Here is a 19,463-nt window from a genome sequence, read left to right as displayed (position 1 = left end):
GCCTTGGGCATGTTTGGCTTGGTATTATTCCCAAGTCAAACAGGTGTAATAAGTTTGGATGCTGCAACTGCTTATGTAGAATATGAGAATACCCAAATCAATCCAGTGGCTGCTATTTTAGCTGAAACCATCTTGATGCTTAACCATTGTAGAAGGGCTGGAAAGGTAGCAATGAGGTGTTGTACGTAGTTGTATATCTGGATGGTTAGCCATATTGAGACCAAAAAGCCTATCTTCAATAATTTTTGGTGGTTTAACCAAAGACCATTAAGGATAGTGGAAGAAGAAGAATGGGGAGGTTTAGACAACCAAGGCTGGGTAGGCAAACTAGAAAATTTGCCTGATAGTAATTTTAAGTGGAGAGCCTCGTGGGTCACTACAGTGGATGTCTTAGTGAGTTGTGGGCAAAGACGTTGGGTGTCTTTGGTAGGGATCACAAGTTATGTAAGTTATGCTCCTGCCCTTGTGATAAGACAACTTGGGGGCATACGGTTTGTTCCAAGGACCATGGGAATTGCTCAATTTTTTGGTTTGTTCAAGGATCCCATGGCATAAGAAGTTTTGGAGATCATCAAACAAGATTGGAAGCATCTGGTTTTGGTTGAGATGAAAGGTTTGAGGGATCCAAGTGCTAGTGAAGAATACACAAGATGGAGACACCTAGTTACTTCGGTTATGCCTTACTTGGAAGTCAGATCTTCCCAAGTTGTTGAAGAGCCGAATAAAAGGAAAAGGATCAGTAGTGAAGAAGAGCTGAGAAGACAAGTTGAAAAGCTTCAGATAGAATTAAGCAAGAGTAAAAAAGACAAGACACTGTTAGATGAAATAATGCTTGAAGGGGACAAAAGGAGAGCTTTTCTATATGAGCAAATACAGTCTAGGGATGCGAGAATATCAAAGCTTGAGGCGAAGCTAGGAGAGGAGAAGATGGCTAGGGAAGAAAGTGAGAAGGAGCTAAGAGGATTGAGCTTAGATTGGATGCAAAACTGCTCTGAACTTGAAGCATTGAAGATTGACTTTAATGACTGTCAAGGAAGCGCAGAATATTACCGAGAGAAATTTGCACAAATTCAAGTTGAGCTGATGGATAGAATTGGAAAATATGAGGAACTAAGTAAGAAATATATGGAGTTGGAAAGCCAATTGACTGAGTTTGCAAAAGAGGAAAGTAAGAAAAAAGGTGTTGAGGCTGAGTTAGCGGCTAAGAGGAATGAGGTGAAACTTCTAAGGATAAAGCTTGATAAGGAACGCGAAAAGGTGAATTATTTGGATGAGAAGCTAGTGACAATGGAAAAACACAAGGATCAAATCGATGCCAACAATGCTGCATTGAATAAAACCAATATGTTGCTCATAGAAAAGATGACTTAGATGGATGAGCAAATGGACGAAGCAGCTGCACATGCTCGGATTGTTAGAATCAATGCTCGAAATATGGGAGGAGACATCATTCGTTATCATCGAAGTTTAGCTGAAACTGATGCCTTTTGGGGGAAAATCGAGAATCGCGGCTTTGCCTTCTTACCTTTGGCTAGAGAGGTGGTAGAGGAAATAGATTAATGTATTTTCTATTTCTTTTTATATTTCTAAAAATGTAATGAACTTATCAAGCATTAATGAGAAGGGCATTGACCCACCTTTTATGCAAAATCTGTCTCTAATTCGAGCTTATTGAAACAAACAACTCAAAAGGCATTACTCCTAACAAGCAATGTGACAAGGGAAACTATGTTTACAAAGTGGTGGCCTATAATCATTCACGAGAAGACCACATCCATATCTGATATGCAAGGCATTCTCATCATGATCATGCATTTTCTTATAAATCTATGCATGCACGGCAGGTTGTGAAACATAGGTCCCCCTGCTAGAATCCACAACACTAGACTAAGGAAAAGGATGGAAGACGAAGAAAGGTCACACCTTGAAACTCAATACCAAGGAGAGCTAGAGGCAGTTTGGAATGATGTCGTACATCTAACTGGTCTACTCTAGCAATTATTGAGGGCTAAAGATGGAGAAGGAACATCTACCCGACCCGATGAAGCACCACCAGCGGCTCAAATCCCTGTTACACCTCAGAATATAGGGCAAACACTCCAAACAAGCAGCATCCTAATCCGGCTCAGCCCATTCGAATTCCCATTGCAATGGATTTAACAACCGAAGACCCGCATGATGTCAGACTTTCTGATCATGTGAGGGATGATAAGTGGACTGCTTTGGAAGAGAGGTTAAGGGCGGTTGAAGGAAATGATTTATTTGATCCTATTAGGGCAGCTGAAGTATGCTTAGTACCTACATTGTAATTCCAAAGAAGTTCCGAGTGCCAGAGTTTGTTAAGTATACTGGGATGGAATGCCCAAACACCCACTTTGATCTTACTGCAATAAGATGGCAGAAGTTATCCATGATGATAAGATATTGATTTACTTCTTTCAGGATAGCCTAACAGGGTCTGCCCTCAGCTGGTATATGAGGCTTGACAACATGAGGATCAAAAAATGGGCGGACCTGGCAGATGCTTTCTTAAAGCAATACAAGTTCAATCTTGAGATCGCTCCTAATAGGACCAGTCTTATGACCATGGAGAAAGGACATCAAGAGTCTGTAAGGGCTTATGCTCAAAGATGGCAAAACCAAGCCATCCATGTGCAACCTCCGCTAATAGAAACGGAAATGGTGACATTATTCGCCAATACTTTTAGGGCTCCATACTACGAGCACCTTATGGGTAGCTCAACCCAGCATTTCTATGATGCTGTGCGGATTACCGAGAGGATTGAACAAGGAATCCGAAGTGGGAGAATTGCAGAACCTGTAAAGAAGAAGGGTTTCATTGTAAAAAGAAAAGAAACTGAGGTGCATAGCCTAGAAGGTGGCTATAAAGGAAAAGGCAAAAACTGCCAAAACTACCAAACACCTACCTCCCAAGTCGCTAATATCAACTTTGCTAAACCCTTCACCCTAAACCAACCTAATCGAACAAAATTCCCAACAAATAACCAAAGCAATTACCAAAGGAGAAACAACTTGGATAAAGAAGAACAGTTACCACCCTTACCAATAACCCTAAAGGAGTTATATGCCAAATTACTAAGTATTGGGCAAATAGCTCCTATACCGGTACCACCTATGCAACCACCTTTCCCTGCCTGATATAATCCTAAAGTGACTTGTGAATACCATGCTGGTAATGCAGGTCATAGCATTGAGACATGCGTTGCTTTTAAGAAAAGGGTGTTACAGCTGATGAAAGTTGGATGGATCACTTTTGAGGATTCACCTAATGTGAGTACGAATCCTTTACCCAAACATGCTGCTGGTAGTAGTGAGGTGAATGTCATGGAGATTGGTAATGAAGGAAAGATTTTAAAAGTGACCATGACAAGGCTGTATGATATGTTGGTACAGTCTGGACATTTAGAGAGATCGAATGGACGTTGCATAGGGAAATGTGACTTTTGCCCATTCCATAAAAGGAAAGGGCATCATATTGATGAATGCATCGAGTTCCATCAAAAGGTCACAAGAATGTTAACTCTAGGAGAGCTGAGAGTTGAAGTTGTAGAAGAAAATAGAGAGATAGGGATGATAGAGAAGTGTAGGGTCCAATCAACAACTAATGGGCTCTCGAAGTTGGTTTTGACTAAGACCTCCTTTGCAAACAAAATTAACTACAAAATGATGCCAGGTAATTATGGTTATACATCAAGTATTGAAGTTCCTTTGCCTTTGTTCCAAACTGAGGTAAGTGGACTAACCCGGAGTGGTTGTTATTTCACGCCTGAGGAATTAGAGAAACAAAGAAAAACTAAGGGCAAAGAAGCTATTGATTTTGATAAAGAGCTAGAGGTGAATAAACCTATGACTGAGGAAGAGACAAATGAGTTCCTGAAGGTGATGAAGCATAGTGAGTACTGTATAGTGGATCAGCTGAAGAAGACTCCGACAAAGATTTCCATCATGTCATTAATACTCAGCTTTGAGCCGCATCGCAATGCTTTGCAAAAAGTATTGAATAAGGTTTACGTGCCCCAAGATATAGAACAAACAGCTATGGAGCATCTAGTAGGGAGGATTCATGCTGCCAATTACCTGTATTTTACGGAAGATGAACTTGACATTGAGGGCATTGGACATAATAAGCCCCTATATGTCACGGTTAGATGCAAAGGAAGTCTTATCGGCAAAGTTCTTATTGATAATGGCTCAGCCCTTAATGTGTTACCAAGGCATATAATGGATGAAATGCCGATAGATCCCTCACATATGCAACCATGTTTGATGACGGCCAGAGCTTACGATGGCTCGCCTAGACAGGTGATAGGGACAATTGAGGTTGAACTAGCCGTAGGTCCACAAGTCTTTCTAGTAACCCTTCAAGTGATGGGCATCCACCCTTCCTATAGTATGTTGTTAGGAAGGCCATGGATACATTCTGCGGGAGCTGTCGCCTCCTCGCTGCATCAATGCTTGAAATACATTGCCAATGGTGTTTTGGTTACTGTTAAGGCTGAGGAGACTATATCGATGGTGAGGAATGTGGCAGTTCCATTCATTGAAGCTGAAGACTATAGGGATGGAAATCTTCATGCATTTGAGGTTGTGAATACCGAGTGGGTGCTTGAAAACACTGAGGTGAGGAAACCTGAGATCTCAAAGGCCACCAGAATGGCTGCTAAAAGCTTTTTGAAGTACAAGATTCCTTTCCAATATGATGATAAAGTTGGAAAACCTGAGAGGGTTAACATAACAAAGCTAAAAGTTGCAGAACAAAGGTTTGGTCTTGGGTATAAGCCTAAGAAAGAGGATTACAAGCGAGCTGCTGGTGCAAAGAGGGAGAAGAGGATGGCCAGGATTGAAGGAAGGGAACCTGAAGAAGAAAACTTAGCCATCCCTCCAATCAGGGTTTCATTCCCAAAGGCTATATATGTGATGCAACCTGAAAAGGGACCTGAAAACTTTTTTCAAAAACTCTCTTCTATGAACATAAACACCCTAGAGGAAGATGAAGCTAAAGGCATTATGGAGGAGACTGAAGTTGGAAGAAGGGAAGAAGAGATGTCTCAATTAACCATCCATACGCGGGAAGAAGTTGCCGCCATGACCTTCGTTTGAAAGCTAGCAAAGGGGGAGAAGTTCTAGAATTGGGAGACCCAAAAAGCTCCGTTGGTGTTTAAAATGTAATCAACAATGTTTGTTTGACTATGATATTATCTGTTGTTGTTTGTTTTTCCTTTCTATTTTGATTGACAATCGAGGCTCAAGATGTCAATTGATTTTTTTTCATGTTTTTTAGCCAACCTTTTCCTTTTAATGAGATCATGCATTTTCAAAGTCTATCTTTATATTTTTAATGTGCATTTACACATCACTTTCCGCTTTCAGGAAATCTGAAAGCGGATCTTCCACAACAACACCTACACCTTACATTGAGAATGAATGGCCAAACTTTAAAGAATATATAGTAGCAGTAGAAGAGGAAGAATGGGATGAAAATAACATTAAGGAATTCACAAAACTGATAGAGCAGCATGAGCAAGCTTGGAAGCCAGCTAAAGAGGAACTTGAAACCATAAATGTGGGCACTGAAGAAATTAAGAGAGAGCTGAAGATAGGGACTATGATCACTCCTAAAGAAAGGGAAGAGTTTATTGTACTACTTCGAGATTATGTAGATGTCTTTGCCTGGTCTTACGAGGATATGCCTAGTTTGGATACTGATATCGTAGTACATAGGGTACCATTAGTAGAAGGATGCAAGCCATTTAAGCAAAAGTTAAGGAGAACTCATCCGGAGATTTTAATCAAAGTAAAGGCAGAAATTGAAAAGCAGTGGAATGTTGGATTTCTAGAGGTAGTGAAATACCCACAATGGGTGTCCAACATAGTGGTAGTGCCCAAGAAGGAAGGTAAGATCAGAGTTTGTGTGGACTTTAGGGACTTAAACCGGGCTAGCCCTAAAGATAATTTTCCATTGCCACACATAGATATGCTAGTTGAAAATGCAGCACGAAGCTCCACGTATTCCTTTATGAATGGATTTTCGGGCTACAATCAAATAAAAATGGCGCAAGAAGATAAGGAGAAGACAACATTTGTAACACCATGGGGAACCTTTTGTTACAAGGTCATGCCATTTGGGTTAAAGAATGTCGGGGCCACCTACCAAAGGGTTATGGTGACTTTATTTCATGATATGATGCATAAAGAGATTAAGGTATACGTGGATGATATGATTGCTAAATCTAGAGAAGGAGAGAATCATGTCCAAATATTGAAGAAATTATTTGAAAGACTAAGAAAATATAGCAAAGTGTTCGTTTGGTGTAAAATCTGGGAAGTTGTTGGGATTTGTGGTGAGTGATAAAGGGATAGAAGTGGATCCTGACAAAGTAAAGGCTATTCAATGTATGCCAGCTCCTAAGACTGAGAAGGATGTAAGAGGATTCTTAGGAAGGTTAAATTACATTGCTCGATTTATATCCTAATTAACCACGACTTGCGATCCAATCTTTCGTTTGTTAAGGAAGAAGAATCCTGGAATTTGGAATGAAGAGTGCGAAGAGGCTTTCAAGAAAATCAAGCAGTACCTGCTAAATCCACCCCTGCTTGTTCCTCCTATACCAGAAAGGCTGTTGATATTGTACTTAATAGTAACTGAAATAGCGATGGGATGTGTACTTGGCCAACATGACGAGACCAGAAGAAAAGAAAAGGTCATTTATTACCTAAGCAAGAAGTTTACAGAATGCGAGGCTAGGTATACTGTAATTGAGAAACTATGTTGCGGACTCATATGGGCTACAAAAAGGTTACGCCAGTATATGTTGTATCACACCACATGGTTAATTTCAAAATTAGATCTGTTGCGGTACATATGTGAAAAGCCCTATCTATCAAGCCGAATTGCAAGATGGCAAGTTCTGTTGGCTGAATATGACATAGTATATATGACAAGGAAAGCTGTAAAAGGGAGTGCCATTGCTGATCACCTGGCTGACAATGCTATGGAAGATTATGAGCCATTGAACTTTGACTTTCCTGACGAAGATGTGCTTTCAGTCGAGGAAAGGAAATCAGACGTATGGACTATGTACTTTGATGGTGCTGTAAATGTATGTGGTAATGGAGCAGGTGTAGTGATAATCTCCCCTAATAACAAACAGTATCCGGTTTCAGTCAAGTTATAGTTTGGGTGCACTAACAACATGGCTGAGTATGAGGCTTGCATCATCGGGTTAGAAGCTGCATTGGAGCTAAATATCAGAAAGATAGATGTGTATGGAGACTCAATGCTGATTATTTACCAAGTGAAAGGAGAATGGCAAACCAAGGAAGAGAAATTGAGACCTTACCAAGAATACCTGTCTAAACTGGCTGGAGAATTTGAGGAAATAGAGTTTACCCATCTAGGAAGAGAAGTAAATCAGTTTGCTGATGCCTTAGCCACACTAGCTGCTATGGCTAGAATAGATTTTGGATGCAACATACAACCAATTCATATTGATATCCAAAATAACCCAGCGCATTGCTGCTCAATCGAAGGAGAGATAGATGGAAACCCTTGGTACTATGATATAAGAAATTTTATCCGAAACCAGGCATACCCCATGAGGGCATCCAAAATTGATAAGAAGACCTTGAGGAGGTTAGCAATGGACTTCTATCTTGATGGGGAGATTTTGTACAAGAAATCATCTGATGGGACTTTGTTGAGGTGTTTGGATGAGGTCGAGGCAAGAAAGGCATTACAAGAAGTCCATGAAGGGATTTGCTCAACACACGCTAATGGACACATTATGGCTAGGAAAATACAAAGGGGCGGTTACTTTTGGATGACATTAGAAAAGGATTGCATTGACTATGTCTGAAAATGCCATAAGTGCCAAGTGTACGGTGACAAAATCAACGCCCCTCCAGCTCCCCTGTTTAACCTAACATCTCCATGGCCTTTTGCAATGTGGGGAATTGATGTGATTGGGCCTATCAACCCAAAAGCCAGCAATGGTCATAGGTTTATTCTCATAGACATCGACTACTTTACGAAATGGGTAGAAGCTGGATCATTTGCTCATATAACACAAAAGGTGGTGAAGAAATTTATTGAAAGAGATTTGATCTGTCGATATGGCCCACCAGAAAAGATTATAATCGATAATGCCCAGAACTTTAATGGAAAGATGATAATAGAACTCTGTGCTAAATGGAAAATCAAGCACTCCAATTCCTCACCATATAGGCCAAAGATGAATGGCGCAGTAGAAGCTGCCAATAAGAATGTCAAGAGGATTATTCAGAAGATGGTAGTCACCTACAAGGATTGGCACAAGATGTTGCCATTTTCCCTTCATGCATACCGCACCATAGTTCGAACTTCCACAGGAGCTACCCCGTACACTTTGGTATATGGAATGGAGGCAATGATGCCTTTAGAAGTAGAGATATCCCATCATTGAGAGTACTGATCGACTCTGAGCTAGAAGAGGCAGAATGGGTGAAAGTTAGATACGAACAACTGAATCTGATAAGTGAGAAGAGAATAGCTGCAATCTGTCACCATTAACTCTACCAAAGAAGGATGGTCAAATCATATAATAAAAAGGTTCGACCTCGAGGATTCCAGGAAGGAGACCTTGTACTGAAGAAAATATTGCCTTTACCAGGAGAAGATCAGAGTAAATGGGCACCCAACTATGATGGCCTTTACGTGGTGAAGAAAGCTTTCTCAGGAGGAGCTCTATTGTTATCTAGAATGGATGGAGAAGATTTAGCTAGACTTGTGAATTCTGACTCTATAAAAAAATATTATGCTTAATGTATTCCATGGTTTCCCAGTCAATAAAATAAAGTTTGGCCATTAATTCTTTCTATAAAGAACCATTGTTGCATAAAGCGCGTGATCTCTTAACATTTGAAACATTTTACTTAAAAGTACCGATTTCACATATGACTAAAGAATCATAATATGCTCAACCAATGCCTAATTTGGAGAAAACCAAACCAAAAGTCAAACCTGACCTATATTGCACACCACACGGGGGGAAAGAAATTTTTCTTAAAATATAATAACGATTGCATTGGAAGCTTCAGTTTTCATGGACAAAACCAGATTTTTTGGGTTTTCCTTTTAAAATAATTTCTTGAAAATAAAAAAGGCAATTAAAACATCAGTAAAAAAGGCAATATTCAATGGAGCAAGAAAGGGCCCTATAAGGAACTGGAGATCTTTTCATCAAGCATGAAAAGGAAATATAGCACGTGGAGCATATTCTGGTTCAAAAGGACAAGAGAGGAAAATAAATGGAAACAGGAGCTCAAAGAAGGCTACAGTGGAAAGGTGGACCTATGTTTCCAAAATAGGTAACAAAAGTATGCATACTATATTGTCATAACATGAACCTGGCAGGAAAGGTGTGGCGAAAGCCAAAATAGTTCCAAGTTGTTAGGAACCGTTGACATACAAAATCTCAAGTCAATGAAACTGCGGAGGAGAATTGTAAACCAGCATTACTTCGTTCCTTAAGGTAACATGATTTCTTTTGAAATCTAAAATGAGCAGGTCACCCGACATCGAGACCACTTTTAGAAAAGTGTGGAGTTCTTCTAAAATATCCTAAATCGGGCAGGTCACCCGACATTGAGACCACTTTTTAGAAAAAACATGGAGTTTTTCTAAACAATCTTAAAACGAGCAGGTCACCCGACATTGAGACCATTTCTTTTAGAAAAAGTGTGGAGTTTTTCTAAAAAATCTTAAAATGGGCAGGTCACCCGACATTGAGACCATTAAAGCGTGGAAGCATGAAGTTTTTCTAAAAAAATCTTAAAACGGGCAGGTCACCCGACGTTGAGACCATTTCTTTTAGAAAAAGCATGGATTTTTTCTAAAATAACAAATCTTAAAAACGGGCAGTCACCTGACATTGAGACCATTTTTAGAAAAAAACATCGAATTTTTCTAAAAAAGAAAATAAAAAAAATAAAAATAAAAATAAAGATGTGAAGTGTGCTAAAACAAGTAGATCACCTGATAATGAAACCATCGTTAAGAAGGCATCAAGTTTTTGAAGGTTTAATAATCCTTTTTATCTTTACAAAACTTGCTACTCAAGTCTTAGCTTCGCAAGTTTCGTAAAGAGGGGGCATCTGTCGTTACTCAATTTTTTAGCCATACACGCTAATGGAGATGGTGTATATCCCCTTTTAAATTGAAGGCAGGGGTTTAGTTCAAGTTTGCGGGGAGATTAACAAAAAACAAAAAAAGAAGGAAATGTGTTTCAGACCATGTTTAAGCGGGTGTCTGCTTTCCTTATCCTTCCCCTTCGCTGTCAAAACTATCAGGATTCTTAGGCTGATTAGGATTATTTAAAATGCTAAATTCATTCCTTTTCTATTTGGTTTCTAAGGTTAGATAAATCCCTCAGAAGCTGCACTAAAAATTGGCTCTGTCGTTGTCGTAAGTTTTTGGTTCGAGCCTAGGCTTTGATTCTAATCTAGTTCCACGCAATATCCAACCATCCCGACTATATTTTGTCACTCATGACATGTTGAAAATTGACCTACACTTTTATTGGGTCTTAAGGCTCGCTATTGTTATGGCAAACTCTCGGTCAAAGTAGGATGCTTGGCATTGTCAGTTTCCTGATGTAGATCAAGGACCAACTAGGTTGCAGCCAATTTTTGTACTTCAAAATGAATTTTTCTCATTTTTTTATCCTTCATGAAAGTGGGAGAAGTGGAGAGTTCTTGTTTGAATATCTGACGTGAAAGTGGAGAATTCCGCCGTGAGCAGGATTCCGACCCAAGTTGCACTGGAAACATTACTGCTCCCATCATAATTTTTCTGGTTGTTATTTTTAGGTTATACTCCCAATCATATCAGGATGCTCGACATTCGTCAAGTTTTGAATCAGATTAGGAGAACATTTTGTTTCTCTTTCACCAAAAACCAGATTATGACCCGATTCAGTTCTGTAAAATGATTTTTTCTCACCTTGAATTCTTCATGAAATTTGCAGTCCTACAGCGTAGATAAATTTTGGTTTTTGAATAGCTTGATTTCAATATCAGGAGCTCAAGATATTCATGTTTGAATATCTGATGAGGAAATGAAAATTCTACCATAAAATTTTGTTACAAAATTCTGCCACAAAACTTTTCTGCTGCAGGAAGGATTTTGCCCCTCAATTTTGCAGGACTGAATTGAAAAAATGAAATAAGTAAGTTAATTTGCATATATCAATTGGAAGAAACTTAGCCGGGTTTTAAAAGAAAAAATAGAAAAAGGGGATAGGATCAGCAAATGACAGAAAAAGCTGCCACCATGAATTACGTGGCTGCTGCTGTATTCTTTTTTAGAAATTCAAACGACGTCGTCATACATTACTTTGCATTTGTTCTTTTCTTTCTTCAGCTGAGAAAAGAAGCGGCACCGTTTTGAAACAGCCCCATTATGGCACTGTCTATTTGCATTTTCAGAACAGTATCGTCCCTCTACTACCATTCCCTGCTAATTTTTGAAATTGTCGTCCTTCCCTCTGCAACCTAGCATGTACAGGATAGCCCCCCGTTTCACGCCTGTGCAGCTGTAACTCAGAGCAGTCCAAGGGAAACGATTCTTGCACCTCCTTTATGCCAGCTGTAGAAGAAGACATGGGGGGAGCCTCATCATCATCTAAGGGCTGGGATTGTTTCCCTAAAACATACGGTGGAGATGAGAGAATGAGGGGGGTCTTGAGCTTGCATATATAACAGACAGCTTTGCAAAGAAAAGAGAAAAAAGAGAGGAAGGAGGAGAAAACAAAAGAGAGAGACGAAAAGAAAATAGTGGGGAAGAAAGAAAAGAGAAAGCAGAGACATAGAGAAAAGAGGAGGAATAGAGCGGAAGAAAAACAAAAAGGGAGGGATACGAGAGAGAGTTTAAATACAGAGAGAAAAGGGGGGTAGAGAAGAGTAGAAAGCAGAGAGCTAACATAAGGTTTAATGGGGAGAGAAGCAGAAAATCAGTTTAAGGACAAAGGGAAGATCATTTTCAGCTCATCCTACTTTGCCGAAAAGGATTTCACAAAACTCTAAAGGGTTTTAAAGAAGCTCCTAACGGCAGAAAGAGTAAGGCTGTCTTTGGTCTTCAGACTCAGCAAAGAAAAGGCCTTTCCATCCTTCTATACTTCCTTGTCTGTAAGTTATATCGGCAGGTACGAGTCTCTGCCTTCTTTTTTTTTTTCCCTTGTCATATGTGTAGCTTGATGCCTGCTGTTTCTTTTTTTTTTTAGAAAACATGTTCCTGCTATTATTTTAGACATGTGAGTGCTGTTTTGGTCACATGGTTGTGCCGTTGGCTTACCTTTTCTACCATGGCTATGAGTAAATAAAAGCTTATGTGAAGAGTTGTTGGTTTCTACTTTTATTTTAGACATTAGAGTTCTATTTTGGTCACAAAGGTGCATGCTTGTTATCGTTTCTGCCATGGCTGTGAGTTTAAATAGGTGTGTATGTTAACGCTGCGGGCTCCTTTCTTTTCTTCTTACTTGGGAGGAATCGTGAGCCTTACACTTTCCCCATCAGTACCCTTTTTCTCCTTTATGCAGTCTGTTTTGTCTTAGCATTATATAGGGAAGGGTTTTTGCTCCTAAGGGTTATTTGTCCAGAGGAGAAAGCAAGAGCAGGAGGGAAATTCCTTTTTACATGAAGCAATCATGTTGCCAGGGTCTTGGGTCATTTTATTTGTTCCTCTCCATCTGCAGTTTGTAGAGGAGATAGGTGGCCATTTGTTTGTATAATTTTAGCCTGTAACAAAGGTGTCAAAAGTACACTTCTGAGGTTGTTTTTTTTCCTGTTTCATGAAAGAAGTATGATAACTCCTAAAATTAGGAAAACAGAAAGGGTCGAGTCATGGGTTCTGCCGTATGATTTGTGCACGCAGATTCATTCTCGTCAGTTTAAAGAGGATGGTTTAGGCCATGTTTAGGATTTGAGTTCATAGTCTGAATTTTTTTTTTCTGTGGAAAGTTGGCTTCAAGGGGTCATCTTTAGTTTTTTTTTTTTTTGAATAGTTTTAACTGTGATGTTCATGTGTGATCGTTACGATTACTCGTTATTTTTTGGAGTTCAAATTGTTACTTTTAGGATTTTGATGAACCGCTTCTCGTGATGTTTTGCCAGCTTTGGCTGTGATATTTATATTTAATTGTTGTGATAAATAGTGTTTTTCTTTATTAAAAATGTAAAAAATATTTTTGTATGTTGCATACGGCCAATACTCTAACATATTTTTAAATTACTTTTTTTCAAAAAAAGAAGCAAATATTCGAGGTAAAACAAAAAATGTTTTAACATGGATTTCTTAAACAAAAACATTATTTTCTTGCATCTTGGATTTTACAATATGTTTGTAAATTCCAAAGGGTGTTGGCCAATATTCAAAAAATACAAAAATCTCATTTTTGGGAGCTTGCTTTTATTCACTATTAATGTTTGGATAGAAAAATCCCAAAGGGATAAATATCCAAAATATTATTAGGAATAATTTGTTATTCATTAGTAATGTTTGGATAAAAAAACCCCAAAAGGGGTTAATATTCAAAATATTATTGGGGATAATTTGTTATTGTCCATTGTTAATATTTGAATAAAAAAAACCAAGTAGTAAATATCAAAATATTTTTCTAGGAATAATAAGTCATTATTCCCTAATAATATAAGGGCAAATAAACCTATGAAAGGTAAATGTCCAAATATTGTTAATAGGAATACCGCTTACTCATTTTTAACATAAGGGCATATTTATGCTTAAAATTTCTTGAGAACAATGTCATAGTGTATTCTTGAAAGAAGCCTCAATTATAATTGGGGACATTTCAAATTTTGATCTCACATTTTATGAGTCATGAAAGTATGGAATACTAAGGAAAAAATGGGTTTTTAAAGCGCCTTGAATTTCTTTGGATTTCTAACTTAGTTTTTTTTTTCTTGTGATTTACGAGTAGCGAACACTTGAAATACTAAGGGAAAAATGAGCTCTTAAGCATATTGAATCTCCTTGGATTTCTATCTTAGTTGTCTTTAAATTCATAAATTCTGAATTTATTTTAAAATCTAGCATAGACTTCGAGAGATCTGCACCGTTTCTCTTTGGCACTCTATAGATATACCAAAAGGTATGATCCATATTGGTCAAGGTTTCTTTCCCTTAAATTTTGAACCCAAGTTCATACATCATAGCAGAATTATCCTAGGGAACTGATGGGACTAGAGAATGTTAACACCATAGCAATTATAGGCAAATCAAACACCAAGCAGCTTACCTTAGGTAGGGCATACTAGGGGTGCTAAAACCTTCCCTTTACGCAACCAGTCCCTTACCTTAAAATCTTTGAAAGACCAGTTAGGTTTTCCTAGTGACCATAATACTAGGTGGCGACTCCCTTTTTCACAAAAACAAAGACCCCAACATCAACCCCTACTACCATGAAGGGTCGCCGCGACGTCGAGCTCTCGCGAGGGTACGACACTCTCTAAGTGTTCTAAAGCCACCATTAGTAGTTTCTTCCACCAACAATTGGTATCAGAGCCCCATTCATCAGAAAACAAAGGTGTTCCTGGGATATATCTGATTTTTCAAAGTTGTCAAAAACCATTTTTGATGATTCTATTATGTAGTATTCATCCATACAAACTCACTGGTGTAAAAAACAACTTTATCGGAGACCACAGTAGCCCACACATGCCACCTTAAATTCTGCTATTGTAGCCCATGCACCCCAAGGTAGGTGATGATTGAGCCGCACGTGTGCCATATTTGAGCCGAGCCGAGCCGTATAAGCCGTATCAAGCTGAGTTGTACAAGCCGCTAGCCAAGCTAAGTATAAGATGTGCCGTACAAGCCGCCAAGCCAAGCCTCAACCAAGCCACATGGAATATTCCCGGTTTAGCCCTAGCGAACCGCCTGACATCTAGAATAGGTTTCCTAACCGGTTCAGCCCATTTTGACCCATTTTCAACGAAGTCAGACTAGTTCCCTACTATTTTGAGCATTCTAGATCTATCTACAGTGTCCATTTCTTCAAATTCAGCTCCTAAAAGGTGACATAGTCATTCAAAGAGCAAAATAACTATAGAAAATACACAAACACTCATTTTAAAGCTAACTAAAGACAACTATGATAATTGGTTTATCAGATTGAAGGCATTTCTTAGTTCACAAGAGTGTATAGAGATTGTTAAATATGGCTATGATGAACCAGAGTCTAAAGAAGCAGAAGATTTATTACAAAAGGCATAGAAACAACTCCTGAGAGCTAATAGAAAGAAAGACAATAAAGCAAAGACCATCATTTATCAAGATCTTGATGAAGCCACTTTTGAAATCACTACTTCCACAGAAACTTCAAAAGAAATATGAGAGGCTTTCCAATAAAAATACAAAGGTGCTAACAAAATCAAGATGATTCATCTTCAATCTTTGCGAGGTGAATTTGAATTAATGCAAATGAAATTATTAGAATCTATTTCTGATTATCACACAAGAATTATAGTGATAGTCAATTAGAAGAGAAGAAATGGAGAAGTCCTTTCAAATGCTTGAATTATTGAGAAAATTTTGAGATCTGTATATCAAAATTTTGATTTTGTTATTGTTGCTATTGAAGAATCTAAAAAAATGGATAAGTTGATGATGGATAAGCTTATGAGTTCTCTACAAGCTCATGAGCAAAAGATTGTGAAAAGAAATGGAGATAAGGCAATTGAGCATGCCTTACAATCAAAGTTGTCTCTCAAAGAGGGTAGGAAGATTTCAGTAAGTGGATATACCACTCATAGAAGGAGTCAACAAAGACGAGGAGGATTTTAGCAGTTTCAAGGAAAAGGATCTTGAAATACAGGATTCAGAGGAAGAGGAGGTAGAAACACCACCAGAGGAGGTCGGGGACAACAAGCATTTACTCCTAAAGGAAGAGGAGGTGATTACAATAACCGTGATAAGAGAAATATCCAGTGTTATAGTTGCAATTAATTTGGGCATTATAGAATTGAATGCCGAAGGAAAGCTCCAATAGAGGTACGTGAACAAGCCAACTATGCAGAGGAGTATACCATCATCAAAGGACCAACTACATTATTAGTCTAATAAAGACTAAATGAGAATCAGAAGAATATATGGTATTTGGATTCTAGAGCTAGCAATCACATATATGGTCAACGAGATCTATTTAAAGATCTAGATGAAACTGTATAAGGCCAAGTCATTTTTGAAGACACCTCCAAAGTTCTAGTGAAAGGAAGAGGCAACATCTCAATCCATTTGAAGAATGACGATCATAGCTACATTGCAGATGTTTATTATGTTCCAGTTATCAAACATAACTTGCTGAGTATAGGTCAACTTCTAGAGAAAGGTTACACTCTTCTTATGAAAAACTATAATCTAATAATTGAAGATTACAATGGAAGATTAATTGCCTATGTGAAGATGTCCAAGAATATGATGTTTCCTATAAACATCTAATATATTGCCGCAAAGTGTTTGAGTGTTATCACCAATAATGAAGAGTGGTTCTGGCACCTAAAACTTGGACATCTGAATTTCACAAGTTTAAGATGCTTGCAAACAAGAAAATGGTCAAAGGTATACCCCACAATTATCATCCAGATGAAGTCTGTGAGAGTTTTGTCATCAGCAAATATCACATATTTAGTTTTGCCTAAGAAATCAACTGGAAAGCAAATAAGCCACTGAAGTTAGTGTACACAAATGTGTGTGGTCCCATAAAACTTATGTCAACTGGACAAAATAGGTACTTCATTACTTTCATTAATGATTTTAGTAGAAAGATATGGGTATACTTTTTGAAGAAGAAGTCAGAAGTATTCAATTGTTTTAAGGATTTTAAAGTAATTTTTAAGAAGCAAAATGGCTATAAGATCAAAACCATGAGATCTGATCAAAGTGGAGAATATATAATAAATGACTTTGAAGCCTTTTATACGCAATAAAGCATTAGACATCAGACAACACTAGCTTATACACCACAGTTGAGTGGTATAGCTGAGAGAAAGAATCGAATGATTCTTGACATGGCAAGAAGTCTACTCAAAGCAAAAAAGTTGCCCAAACAATACTAGGCTGAAGTTGTATCATATGCAGTGTATCTACTGAATCGATGCCCAACTAGAAGTTTGCAAGTTGTCACTCTTGAAGAAGCATGGAGTGGTCATAAACCAAGTATTACTCATCTTTGAGTATTTGGTTGTGTAGCATATACAAAGATTCTAGATGCAAAAAGTACCAAACTTAATGATAAAAACGAGAAATGCATCTTTGTCTGATATGGTGATAGAAGGATGAGATACAAGCTCTATAATCCCATCACAAAGAAGGTGATCAAGAGTAGAGATGTTATCTTTGAAAAAGATAAATCTTGGCAGTGGAATGACGATTAAGAAGAAGTAAAATGGATCAGCATTGATCTGATCCTTGAAGATAAAGTGGATGTACCAACAGTACTTGTAGAAGGTCCAGCAGATGAGCCACAAAGTCCGGCACACAGATTCCCTATATTCAGTAGAAGAAACACACTAGAATCATCATCAACACCACCATCAGCATCCTCATCAGAAGGACCAAAAAGGATGAGAAATCTAGAAGAGTTGTACGATGTCACTCAAGTCATGGAAGATACAACTCTATTTTGTTTCTTTACAGATAGTGACCCACTTAGCTTCAATGAAGCTATCATAGAAAAGAAGTGGATAGAAGTAATGGATAAAGAAATACATGTCATTGAAAAGAATAACACTTGGAAGTTGACTAATCTACCAGAAAATAAGAAATCAATTAGTGTCAAATGGGTCTATAAGATAAAAAAGAATGAAAAAGGTGAAGTATAAAAATATAAAGCAAGATTAGTGGCAAAAGGCTAAAAACAGAGAGAAGATATTGACTATAGAGAAGTATTTTCTCCAGTAGCCTGGCTAGAGACAATCAAACTGATGATCTCACTAGCTGCATAACATAGATAAAAGATCTATCAACTCGATGTGAAATCAACATTTCTGAATAGCTTCCCAAAAGAAGAGATCTATGTTGAACAACCACTTGGATACATTAAAGTATAAATGAAGGCAGAGTATACAAGTTGAAGTAAGCCCTCTATGGTTTGAAGCAAGCTCTGCGTGCTTAGAATACTAGAATTGACAAGTATTTTCAAGACAATGAATTTAAAAAATGTTCATATAAACATGCAATATATGTGAAGAAAGAAGCAGATAGCAACATATTATTTGCGTGTCTATATGTTGATGACTTGATATTCACTTGCAACAATCCTACCATTTTTAAAGATTTCAAGAAAAGCATGGTACAGGAGTTTGAGATGACAGACATTGGTTTAATAGCACATTTTCTCGGCTTAGAAGTAACGTAGAAAGAAGAATGGATTTTTGTATCCCAGAACGGTTACACCAAAGATATTCTTGAAAGGTTCAAGATGGAAAGCAGCAATCCGGTATCAACTCCAGTTAAGAATGGAGCAGAATTGAGGAAGGGTAAGTTGGAAATGTTGATCCAACTTATTTCAAAAGCTTAGTAGGAAGCTTAAGGTACTTGACATGTACCAGACCGGATATACTTTACGGAGTCGGACTCATCAATAAATATATAGAGACATCAAACCAGTCTCACTTGAATGTAGCTAAAAGAATTCTTCGCTACATTAAAGGAACAATAAATGAAGTTATGTTTTATACCTCAAGTGAAAAATTCAATCTTATTGGCTACTCGGATAGTGATTGGAATAAAGATATGAATGAAAGGAAAAACACAACTAGATTTGTCTTTTTCATGGGAGATTTATCTTTCATATGGTCATCCAAAAAGCAATCGATAGTAACGTTATCAAGTTGTGAAGCTGAATATGTTGCTGCCAACTCAGTTGTATGCCATCTAATATGGTTAAGGAATATGCTGAAATTTTTAGGATTTCCTCAAGAAAGTCCTACAAAGATTTATATTGATAATCAATTAGCGATTGCATTAGCCAAGAATCCAGTTTATCAAGAAAGAAGTAAACACATTGATACATGTCATCATTTTATCCGAGAGCATATGAAGAACAAAGAAGTTCAACTAATATCCTGCAAAACAAATGATCAAGTTGCAAATATCTTTACAAAGCCATTAAAGGGAGAAATATTTATCAGACTGAAGTTCATGCTTGGTATGACATCCCTCAATTGAGTTTAAAAGGGGGATTTGTTGTGGTAAACTCAATCAACCACCAACTACCACTTGTAGCCACCTACTATCAACCACCACCACCAGCTGCCACCTAATACTAACCACCATCACCTGTAACCACCTGTTATCAACCACCACCACCTGTTGCCTCTCAATTTATGTATAAATAAGCTGTTAAGTTTGTGTTATTAAGTGTGGGAAAGAGTAGAGAGAAACACAAGAG

At 37.9% G+C, this 19,463-nt stretch overlaps 1 pseudogene; it reads left to right on the top strand.

The window, feature by feature from the left end:
* Positions 1 to 1,371: 1,371 nt before the first annotated feature.
* On the top strand, positions 1,372 to 8,821 carry LOC105112169 (uncharacterized; annotated as a pseudogene).
* Positions 8,822 to 19,463: the final 10,642 nt, after the last annotated feature.

Source organism: Populus euphratica, unplaced genomic scaffold (genome assembly GCF_000495115.2).
Source record: "Populus euphratica unplaced genomic scaffold, PopEup_1.0 scaffold325.1, whole genome shotgun sequence".
In the NCBI taxonomy this organism is placed as follows: domain Eukaryota; kingdom Viridiplantae; phylum Streptophyta; class Magnoliopsida; order Malpighiales; family Salicaceae; genus Populus; species Populus euphratica.
This window is presented reverse-complemented; position numbering and strand designations above follow the sequence as displayed.